Raw genomic sequence first — 12,671 nt, 5'->3', positions numbered from 1 at the left:
GCAATACCGGGCCGATGCGTGGAGTGGACAAAGCATGACCGTCTCCTCCCAGTTATATCAGAACCACAGGAGGGGATTTTTAAGGGTTATTGTTCTATATTCGTTATTCATTATCCATTATCGGTCAGTTCATAATGCGCTACAAAGCCTAGGAGCCGGGACACTTACTCTCAGCCAAAAGGCCAAGCTAAGGTCCTAGCCTTAAAGCCTTGCTGCGATCATTGCGAATGCACCGTTCCCGGAGGTACTGCAATACCGGGCCGATGCGTGGAGTGGACAGAGCAAGCTCTTATTCCATCTCCGGATTGCAAAAATCAAAGATCATGGCTCTTCATAGATTGTTCACAAATCTTGAACACGATTGTAACTGCATAGTTGGTTACAGGAGGGGGGGGGTTTAAGGGTTATTGTTCTATCTTCGTTATTCATTATCCATTTTTTTGGGTTTAAACAATTTTATTGACACTATTAACAACAAATAAACAATGTGAGGTTTGAACAATTTTTCTCGATAATTTTAGCAGCAATTAGGCATATTCACAATTTCGTTATATCTGACAATATGACATTTTAACAATTTTTTCAACATTTTTAACAGCAATTAATGGTTTGTACAAATTCATTGACACTAATAACAGAAAACAATCTTGTCAATCTCAACAGCAATCAAGCACATTCACAATATTATATTTCAATATGACGTTTAACAGCAAACACAATGTGAGGTTTGAACAACCCTTCTCTAAAATCTTAATAGCAATCAAGCGTATTCACAATTTCGTTGTATAACATCTTTGTTAGTGTCAATAGATTCGTCCAGGCCAAAGTCGATTGTCTTTGTTTTGAACAAATCCGCCGACACCAACAGCAGCAAAACAAATACGACGATCTCAACAGCCATCAAGCATTTTCACAATTTTGTTATATCTGACAATATGACATGACGATATTTTAACACTTTTTTCTGACATTTTCAACATCAATTAAACAATTTCAGAGTTATTATCTTTTAATAGTAGTTAACCAAAGTGTAAAGGGCAAAACTATTGTGCAAGGGCATAGCTCTGTCATCCCACCCTCCCAAGCAGCATCCTCCAGTCCTCTTTGTGGGTCCTCTCCCTTCTTACTTCTACTTTCCACAACCCAGGCCGTTGCTTCCGGGACCCCCACAGTGTAGCCCCGGTTCCCCACTCCGGGTGGGTGCAGACGATTCTTCTTTATGGTTGCGTCCTAGGCCCGCCGCTCACAGATTGTATGGTATCTACAGCCATTTGGAGCACAGCCACTGGGGGGATCTGCCTGCACCTCCATACCAGCAGGTTTCTAGAGGTCCAGATGGCGTCCTTGATGGCGGCGAGAGTGAGCCAATCCCTGGCAAAGTCGTTCCGAGACCTCCTCGACCGACTCATCCCGTAAAGCACGTACTGTGCATCAGGGACCTCCCCTGCTGGCAAGTCCGGGAATTTTCCTAGTTGGTCGGCCATTGTCCACAAGTCCTCGGCAGCGCTGCACTCACAAAAAAGGTGCCTCACCGACTCCTGGGCGCCACAGCCAGGTCGAGGGCACGTCGAAGTCGCTGACATTCCTCGGTGGTGCATTACGGCTCTGACTGGGAGAACCTCATGAGCCACCATCCATGACAAGTCTCGTAGTCTGTTTGGGAGGGCAGGATGATTCACGTTGCTCCAAACCGTTGTAGGTTCGCCAAACGCAAGCCCCCGCACAGGACTTACTGTTGCACGCTCTTGCACAATAGCAATAAGGGCCCTGTGGTTTTGTAAAGTGTGACTTTCTTGTGTTTCTAAATCAAACTTCTTTAAAAAATCCCGAATAAAGAGATGTGTTGGTGGCAAGTTAAATGAAACTGGAATCAAACGATTGTTTGGTACAAGCTTTAGCTTCCGCAAATATGAGCCCATCCAGAACCGGGTCATCGCTTGACTTTTCGGGTTGTTGGGTGGGCCCACAGCGTTTTGGAAGTGGAGAGAGACATATTTGCTTCCCAGGAAAAGCTGTAGATCAGGCACTCCTTTCCCCCTTTTTCCTTTTTCTTTTTCATTGTATCTCTTTTTATCCTTTCCCACTTTGAGCCCCAGACAAAGCAAAAGAGGGCTCGGTCCAGTTGTAACAGCACGTTTCTTTTGGGCATAAAAACTAAACTGATTGATAAAAGCAGTGGGAGGATGATCGCTTTGATGATTAGGACCTTCCCCTCTATTGTCAGTTTTCTTAGTGACCAAAAAACAAGTCTTTGCTTAACTTTCCTTGTCACGTCAACCCAGTTGGTCTCGCCTCCTCCATCTGCATTGAATTTTATCCCTAGGATTTTCTGGTCTGTCTTTAACACCGTCAGTGGGAGTCCTGCCTTTTCTGTCTTTTTCCACGTTCCATAAAACTTCACTTGTGACTTTTCTCTATTTAGCCTTGACCCAGACGCCTTCCCAAACAGGTCAGTCAAGTCAAGGGCTCTTCCAACAGATGCGCGGTCAGTACATAAAATATTAAAATCATCCATGTACAAAACACACTTGGTAATTTGTCCCCCACTTCCTGGGATATTGATCCCTTCGACAAATCTATCTTTTCTTAACATTTGTGCCAAAGGTTCAATGCAAAGAACATAGAGAAGGGGAGACATAGGGCAACCTTGACGTACACCGCAGTTGATCTCGATTGCTTCCGATAAATTCCCGTTAATCATGAATTTGCTGTAGATGTCTCGGTATAGCAGTCCTACCCACTTGATGTATTTTTGGGGAAAACCACATTTTTGCAATACCCTGAAGAGGTATTGGTGCGAGACTCGATCAAAGGCTTTTTCAAAGTCTAGGTTTAGGACCGCTAGTCGCATGTTTCTGTCTCTCGCATAACAAATGGTGTCACGGATCAGCATGAGACTGTCGCTGATCTTCCTTCCCACAATGGCACAGGTTTGGTCTGGATCAACCAAGTCTCCCAAGACTACAGACATTTGTGTTGCTAGAAGCTTGCTGAAAATTTTACAGTCCACGTTTAAAAGCCTTATGGGTCGCCAGTTTTTTAAGTCAATTTTGTCTCCTTTTTTGTGCAATAGAGTAACTATCCCTATTCTGAAACTGTCTGGCATGTTGTCTCGAATGGAAAATTCGTTAAAAACAGTAATCAGATCTGGTGCTAAAATATCCCAAAAAGTCCGGTAAAATTCGAGGTTGCCCGTCCTCCCCGGGTGATTTGCCTTTTTTCATAGTCTTTATGCAATCATTCAGTTGGTCCTGGGTAAAGTCCGATGTTAAAAAGGGGTCTTGACGCACTGATCTTGAAATATGATCTAATACATGCCCCATTTAATTCTCATGTGTTTCTTTCTTTTCATATAATTTTTTGTAGTAGTCTTCAACTAATTTGGTTATTTCACTACTTTCCTTTGTTATTTGCCCGTTTTCGTTTTGAAGTTTAAAAAGCCCATCATTTTTGCTCATAATTTTTTTTTAAAAGTAGCGTGTACATTTTTCCCCTTCTTCTATTTCTCTTTCTCTGCTTCTTATTATGATGCCTTTGCTCTTTATTTCCGCCAAAGCGTTTAGTTCTTGTTTGGTCTCTTTGATTTCATCATTAAAGTCCATCCCCTTTTCTGTTAGGATGAAATACCTCTTCTTTGTAGTCCCGACATGCGTTTCATCTCTTTAAGTTTCTTGTTTTTCCCTGCATTTCTAAAAAAGGTCTGTGTTCGTTTCTTTGTCATTTCCCGCCATTGTGCTCGTGAATCATACGAGTCTTGAAGGGTCTGCCAGTCTTTGTACAGCTCCCTGTATTGTGCGGCTAGAGCCTCATCCTCCAGCAGGGAGCAGTTTAACTTCCACAGACCCTTCCCAACAATCATACCTGAAGGAAATGAGAGGGAGCAGGACAGTAGCAAGTGATCCGAAAAAAAAAAACAGGAATTAATCTTGCATCACTTAGTGCTAAACCCCTTGTAAATATGTAGTCTATTCGAGAGGCTCTGGCATTGTCACTACTGAACCAGGTGAAGCCCTCCTCTCCTGGATGTATGGATTTGAAACAGTCCTCCAGTTTAAATGTCCGGCACATGTCTTGTCATAGAGTTGATGTTTTATCTACTTTAAACTCCTCATCGGTCCTCTTTCTATCCTTCCTACTTAGGATGCAATTAAAATCTCCCACGATTAGTGGTTGATGGCCTAGCATATGCGACTGAATGTCCTCTAAGAGTTCGTACCTGAGTTGTCTGTCGGCATGGCTGTATATGTTAATGAAGATAAAATCATTCCCTATATAAGAAAGTCTTGCTAAGATTGCGCGTCCGTCTCTCATCACAGTACTCCCCTTTATGATGAGTTGAGGGTTGTTTATTAAATGGCTACCCCATCGTTACGGTTATCATTCGAGCCACTCCATAATGACGGATATGGCCAAATCTCTTCCCACTGTTTATAATTTTTTAGAAAGGGGATGCAGCATTCTTGTAGTAAAACACATCCGTTCTGATAGTTTTTAAGAACGATAAAACACTGTGAGCCTTAACCTTTGATCTCACACTTCTCACATTGATAGTAGAGAATGTAATGTTGATGATTGTTGTTAAAGTATTTAAACTACTTAGACAAAACCGGGGGATCCGAGTCCATTCTTTGGTGATCATCGAGAGTGTCACCTGTGTGATCTCACACTTCTCACATTGATAGTAGAGAATGTAATGTTGATGATTGTTGTTAAAGTATTTAAACTACTTAGACAAAACCGGGGGATCCGAGTCCATTCTTTGGTGATCATCGAGAGTGTCACCTGTGTAAGACACATCATTTAAGAGCAGTACCTCATTTGGAGACTCACCGGGGAAAACTCTGGAATCCTCTGACTCTCTGTCTGTGGTTCCAGGTCTTCCCCTTTTTTCTGGGTTAGGGGGTGAGCCAGAGGACCTATCAAGGGGTCTCTAACTTCCCTGCCCACAAAGGGTCAGATTTTTTCCCTCCCCTACTTCCTCCGGCTCAACTTCATACAGTTCCCTTGTGGGCTTTTTCATCGGCAATCGGCTTTCTTCTAAATCTCTTCTCTTTGTTTCCGGTGTTTTCACCACCCCCAATTTTGTCTTACTTTTACCCCTCTTTCCAGTGCCCGTATGGATTTTTGGAGAGTCGTTCGCCTTTTCGATTCATTTGTCTTCTCCAAATCCCAGCAGTGGCGTAGCAAACAAATTTTCTAATTTGGACTCTCTTCCAGGCCCTTCCTGATTAATATGTGTTTTTGGAGTGGCAGTTGCCTTTTCTATTTGTTTGTCTTGTCCAAATTCTAGTATTTTATGAGAAATCGAATTAGAATTCTCAGGTCCTTCCTGATTCAAATTTGATTCTCTGGTCTCTCCTCCAGGGGTTTTGGTAGGGACATCTGCATTTTCAATTTGTTTGTCTTGTCCATTTTCTTTGTGCATTTCTTGATCAAATTCATTGGGTATTTCCATAACTTTATTCATTTCCTGTTCATCTTCATTGGGTATTTCCATAACTTTATTCATTTCTTGTTCGTTTTCATTTGGTATTTCCATAACTTTATTCATTTCATTGTCTTTGTTATCTTTATTCATTTCATTGTCTTTGTTACATTTATTCATTTCATTATCTATGTTGTCTGAAATCATTTAATTGTCTTTGTTGTCTTTGCTAACTGCCTTCCTAGCTTTCAATTTGTTAGCAAACGATTTCGGGCAGTTTCTATAGAGGTGGTTCGTTTCTCCACAGAGGTTGCATTTTCTGCTATTGATACATTCCTCAAAGGAATGTCCAATTGTCCTGCACTTTCCACAAAAAATTCGACCACATACCTCAGCCAGATGCCCATGCTCACCACATTTGCGACAGAGATTCGGTTGCCCTTGATAGTGGATAAAGCCACGGTTTTCCCCCAGGAATATAGTCGACGGGAGGTGTTTCAGTCCCTGAAAGCCCTGAGGATCTTGCCATTGTTGGACGGGTACCCTCCAGGCACCAGTCCAATAGCCTTTCTCATCCCTCACCTTCATAGCCTGGTCTTTTACCGAGCAGTATCTACTCAACCAATAACAGACGTCATCTGCACTCACCACCTCCTTAAACATTCTGACAATGACAATCTTGTTAGCATTATCAGTCAGCTTCTCCACTGTAAATCCAGAAAACTGGGGCCTCACTCCCTCAAAGCGCCGTTACAAAACTTACATCAAAGCCCTTGCCAGAAGGCATTTTTATGACAGCATGTATCTCCTCCTTTTTAAACTTCAGAAGCTTTTCAATAAACTTGTTAATAAAATCCAGCCTTGACATTCCCTCCGAAATTACCACAACATCTTTGAGCAAGAATCGTACGCAGTTATGTCTCCGCCCGCCGGTATAATGCCCGGCCATGGCAGGACTCGGCTGCTTTACTTCTAGCAATGTCAAAATGGTTAGAATTGTAAAATTAATAATTATAATAATAATAATAATAATAATTTCCTTTGTATTGTCATTCTTTGTAACAATGTACACAGAACGAAATGTCGATACACCTGACCCGTTGTAGCGAGTCGATGCAGCCGCAGCCAGAGGGCGCCGCCATTATACCAATTAGGTATGTCTCGGTCGAGCCGCGAACCAGCGACCTCCCAGTCTCAAAGCGGGCACACTACCAACAACACACTTAAAACCGACACCAATGAGAGTATAAACGCATAGAACGAGCAGTACTAACCTGATGCGTCCGCCATCAAAGCCAATAATAATGTTTGAACGCATAGAACGAGCATTGCTAACCTGATGAAAACAAACAGTGTGAGGTTTGATCAACTTCTACGCTTTTATCCCTGCGAGCGTGTTAGGTGTAGCGTGGTGGTACCTTTCACAGACACGGTTTGGGATGAAAGTTACATTATTATTATTAAAGCTTTGAAAACTCTCTCGGTGTACCGTCTTTCTTCGTAAATATGTGTAACCATGTATAATATGTATTTGCAACTGTATATTTTTGTCATGTATTTATTTGTATTTATTTTGGACACTTGTTCTGATAAGTCTTGGACTGACCAATTAAAAAGAAGGAGCGTAACAGAATTTATGGGAAGTAGGGACCAGTAAAGGTGAGTGTTTGTGGACACCGCAGACCAGGGTGCATATATATTTTTCCCACCCTTACCTTTGGAAATATACACTTTTTTTCCCTTGGATTACTTTCAACGGGTACCTGGACTTTGCAGGTCTGCATCAAACGATAACAACCGGTATCATTTTCCGTTGAATCAGCCATTTATGAGAATCTAGATGTGTCGGCATGTGACGGTCAGGACCTTGATCCCCCCCTCCACTTAAAACAAACGTTTCAACCTAGTGGCTCAGAGGTGTAATATGATATGTCTGACAATTAGCAAGCAACAGAGAAACATCAAATCTATACAAGTTCTCACCGTTAAAACTGTTCAGTTAAAAAGGACTTCTGTTCTCAATGTGGATACATGCGGCTAATATACCGGTGCGGCTTGTGTATGTAATAAATCTGTTTTCCTCCCGAAATGTGGGGGGTGCGGCTTATAATCAGGTGCGCCTTATAGTCCGGAATTTATGGTAGGTAGGTAGGTAGGTAGGTAGGTAGGTACGGCGGTCGGTCAGTCGGTCGGCCGGTCGATCGGTCAGTCGGTCGGTTGGTCCTAATATAATTATTGATTTATCAGGATTCGAATTTGTGCCAAAAAGTACAAGAAGACATTCTTTGAAAGATGATGAACGCTCTGTGAAAGATAGCTGAAAGTATCAAAAGGCAGCACATATGAAAAAAATCTATTTGCCGTAATGGGGACACAGCTAATTAAAACATGACAGGATAATGGAGTCATTTTTTAAATGGACACATTTTCCGAGCTGGAATAAAGATTCCTGTGGTGGGGAAAGCAACAACCTATCAATGGATTACAAGTGGACAATGAGGCACTTCGTTGCATGCAACGAACCTTCTTATGGAAAAATAAATTACAGACAGATACGGAAGTTACTGGCATGGAACTTGAAAAACTATACGTCACAGTCCGTCACATCAAAACTGAGACATTAAAGACATTAAGGGCTAAGCGTCTGGACTTAAAGTGACGTTGGGTCATGCAAATGATAAAATGTTTACATACTTAAGGAAAAATTGTTGAATTATAATGTTTAACTCACCCACTGTTGCAAAATATACATAATTGCTAATTATAAATGAATAGTCGGAATAATGTCAATATGTACTGGGTAGAATCATTTCAATTTTATTTTATTTTGGGAAATTAAAATAAAAAAGGAAAAAATCTTTATATATTATGCAGCTTCTACCAAATAAAGTGATTATGATTTTTAAATTACCTTAAAAAATATTTTTACAGAAACCGTTGTATTGTGTATTTGCTACAGAATTCGCTCACCATTATTACAATTTTGGGGAAACCTGTTTGTGTTGTTTAACATAAGAAACACATTTTAGAAGATCTTACATATTTGGCAGATTCACTAGCATCAATGTAATTATGAAGAAACATGAAATAGGAAGGGCAGCACGGCAACGCAGTGGCTAGCGCATCCGCGGCACACTTCTGAGGTCACGAAATCAAACCTTCCTGTGTGGAGTTTGCATGTTCTCCCCATGCTTGCGTGGGTTTCCTCCGGGCACTCCAGTTTCCTTCCACATCCCAAAAACATTCATGTCAGGTTAATTGAACGGTCTGAAATTGTCTCTATGTGTGAATGAGCGAGTGAGTTGTCTGTCCCTGTGTGCTCTGCTACTGGCTGGCAACCAGTTCAGAGTGTCCCTTTCCCACTGCCGGAAGATGGCTGGGATGGGCTCCAGCACGCACGCCACCTTACTGAGGATAAGCGGTGCAGATAATTGATGGATGGATGGATGTAATAGGAAAAATACTTTTGACTTTGATTAGACTATCAAAGGCACTAAGCATTTACATTTGTTAAGTTGTACAATCAGAACCCTGTAATGAGAATTACAAAATACTGATATAAGGTGCTTATATTCAATTCAACTGTTTTAATTGTCATTGATATCAACGTTGGAAAAAAATTTATTGCAACGAGATTAGGCATGGCACTCCAGGGTAAACAGGAAATTAAGACTTTAAAGAGAGGGGAAAAAGATGAAAAGACTGTCAGAATAGAAAAGCAAAAATATTTACAAAGTAGTGTTTAGAGACTAGCCTAAGATAATAATGCAATGTTTATGAATGAAAAAGAATAATGCATTGTAACAATAGTGCAATCAAAGGGTTTATATTGATATTTGGTGACTTCAATTGGGTAATTTTGATGATGCTATTGTAGTAGACAAGCAAATCAGTGACTTAAACAGCATAACCAGGCCAGTTTCTTTACTTATTTGAGACATAAAAAAACATATTCACAATAGGACTATTTGGCAACATTTTCCTTTTGTAGAATCATTTGAGAATTGGATGTTCGTTCTAAAGTATAAGAATTTAGTGTACAGCCTAACAAGGCAAATGCAATTTTCATTTTAAATTGCTGATACTGTACGACAGGGGTCAGGAACCTTTTTGACCCAAAGAGCCATAAAAGCAAAAAATGTTTTAAAAAGAAATTGAGGGAGCCACATCATATATTTTCAGACAAAATTGAAAAAAACTGCCAAACACGCTCCCTAGACAAAAGTCAATTCTTCAGCACATTTTATTTCACTGTGTGTCATTTGATGATTTAATCAAATGTATGAAATGATAATAATGCCAAATCCTGTGTCCCAAATCAATGTAAATATGCCATTTACAATTCAGTTAAGAGTGTTGAGGCAATTTTTTTTCCATGAAATTTGTCCTTAATAACGGTTTCAAAACAATGTGCATGCAAAGTTATTTTGTAAAAATGTCACAAATTACTGCAAACGATAAGCATATAATCATATTCACTTTCGGTGTAGACTGCACTGAGCGAGAGAGAGAGAGAAGGAAGTGCCTTGCGCTGTGTGCAGGGATCCGCCCACCTGTACTGCTCACCCAATCAAAGTCGTTTGCCAGCGTTTTTATTCATCAGTTTAAATGGTTTCTTATCGAACTTCTCCATTAAGTTGTTTCGGCTCTATATGGACCAATATTGGGACGAAATCACTTGACTTTGGAACGCCACAGAGAGATGTGCAATAGTTACATTTTATTTCAGAGCCATATGTACTCATGAAAAGAGCCATATATGGCTCCCGAGCCATAGGTTCCCTACTCCTGCTGCACGAATTAGAAAATTAAAAAAAATAGCTGTTAGGACAGAATATTTGTCCTGACTCCCTCACCCACATTGTACAAAATAGATTGCAATTACAGTCTATGTGATTTTTTTATTATCAGGTATGACTTGTTAACCTGACTGCCCATTTTGCACATCTGGTTAGCTACTCTTCTTGCACTATCGGCACTATGGTAAAATACTATACGTAGCCAAAATACAATACAACTTTATTTATATCTGTACATTCAAGGAAACTGTGGGGGTCAGATGCATCGACATTTCGTTCTGTATACACGTGTACTAGAATGACAATAAAGTAGATCTGAATCTGAATCTGAATTTCTAAGATCCTGGTTTTTAACGGGGCAACATTGTTCTGAACTTGGCAAAAAAAACAGGCAAAATATGGGAATACTAAGCCTATGAGGCGGCTGAATCAAGACTTCCCTAGATTATCATATCCAACTGGGTTGGTCCGCACAGACCCAAAAGGAGATTTGTGACACCTTTTCTGATTACTAAGCATCACTTTATTCTTCACCAGCATCAGTTAAGAAAGCTGCTGGGGTGGTATCCACGGCCTAAGCTAACCCTGGTGGTAATAAGCAGTGCAGAAAATGAATGGATCTGCAATTGGCAAGCATATAAACCAATCTCCCTCTTAAACACCGACTTAAACATTCTATCAAATGTTCCTGTTATCCGGCTGCAGTAAGTAATTCCTACACTAATAGACCCAGATCACAATGGCTTAATGTCTGGTTGTCATTCCTTTGACAATGCTAGATGTTTAATAAACAACATCAGTTCATCATCAGAAACCAAACAAGCTGAAGTAGTTCTCTCGCCAGATGCAAAAAAGGCATTTTACTGTGTAGAGTGGATCTACCTCTTTTTATTTCTTATGAAGTTGGGATTAATTCAGATTTTAAATCAATGGTAAAGCATATTTACTCTTCTTATCTTGCAAAAAATTAAACAATTCATTAATATTAACCCTTTACTGTTTCTGTCAAATTTCCCTAAAATTCGATTCCAAGACATACCCAGAGTAAATTGATTGTTGTTCTTGAACCCTTTGGAAAATATGCTTTTGGTCTCTTTAAAAAGGTAGAACTAAAGCCCTAAAAACTTTGCATTGGAGTATTTTACTTTAGTCAATTTTTGAAACATTGTGAAAGAGTTTTAAGTCATTCCATGATTGCCCATTCATACACAATCACACCTAAAAATGGATTCAGAGTTGCATTTACCCATGTTTATTTTCAATACAGGCCCTCATTGGTTGTCACAGGCTAAGGACCGTGCAGAAAAGCTCGACATTGAACAAGAGTGGTGTCAATCAAAATGTCATATCGGAAATCATATGACAAGTCTGTTTATTTTTAAAGGGTTATGGAGCAAGACAGATTACAACAACGATCTTAAAACAATACAGGAATGCTTTCAGGTGGATTTTTTTGTAATCTGTCAGCATTACCATGCGTTTTGGAGTAATATCTTACATGGTTGGACTCACTGGACTGTCCTGAATGTAATAAGAGGAATCGTTGGCTAACTATGAGAACTATTTATCTGTGAGCTATGTATGATTTTCGAATATCTTGTTTCAGGCTTGTGATGAGTTAATTTTGAAAATGGTGTGAAGTCCGTCTCTTTTCCTCTATTTTGTGGTACCCATCAAGGATGACACATCTTGCATTTCCTTTCACACTCTCTGACGAATCTTAAGCACTGTGGCTTTGTAAAAAAGAGACGTTTCAAGGAATCTCCCGCTTGAATTTTATTAACACATTTTACCTTTATACTCATGACCTTTTGCTTTACATTTCAAACCCAAATACAGTGGTACCTCTATATACGAGCACCTTTAAACACGAGAACTTTGAATATACGACTTTTATTTGTAACAAAAATTTTCCTCACAATACGAACGATATTACAAGCTCTGAGCATTCCCAGAGGCTACCACTAGAGACTAGAAACCGCTCATGCATGCACTTCCCACTAACAAGTTGAAAGAAAGTCAAAAAAGAGCTGCAAAAAGCATGTGTGTTCATTTTTTTTAAAGTTACAGTACATTTAGTAAGTGCTTATGTATCATCAACAGTTGTGCACCATCAGTCCTCTCACACCCCTCTCCCTGCACCCCTACGTTACGGTGACTCCACTCATGGTACGTGCTCTTAATAAACTTGCAATTCAAGAGTATTATCCCACTTATCTTATTACTGTGTTTGCTATGTTGAATAACTTTCTTAATGTGATTGTAATGATCAGGAATATGTGTTTATTGGCCCCTTATGGTTAACTTGGATTATTTTGGGGGGTCAGGAACAGAACAATTAGTTTTTAATTATTTCATAACAGGAAAATTCACCTGTTAAACAAGCCACACGAGCTATGATCACAATCCTGAACCGAATTAGGGCTGATATGAAGAGGTACCATGTC

The 12,671-nt window shown here is 40.0% G+C and overlaps 1 pseudogene; it reads right to left on the bottom strand.

Annotated features, from left to right (window-relative positions):
- Positions 1-222: 222 nt before the first annotated feature.
- LOC148345621 (U2 spliceosomal RNA) lies at positions 223-362 on the bottom strand (annotated as a pseudogene).
- Positions 363-12,671: the final 12,309 nt, after the last annotated feature.

The sequence above is a fragment of the Urocampus carinirostris genome, unplaced genomic scaffold, assembly GCF_059441175.1.
Source record: "Urocampus carinirostris isolate Australia breed hairy pipefish unplaced genomic scaffold, RoL_Ucar_1.0 HiC_scaffold_40, whole genome shotgun sequence".
In the NCBI taxonomy this organism is placed as follows: Eukaryota; Metazoa; Chordata; class Actinopteri; order Syngnathiformes; family Syngnathidae; genus Urocampus; species Urocampus carinirostris.
Note: the sequence above shows the minus strand (reverse complement) of the source record. Positions and strands in the feature narration are given on the sequence as shown.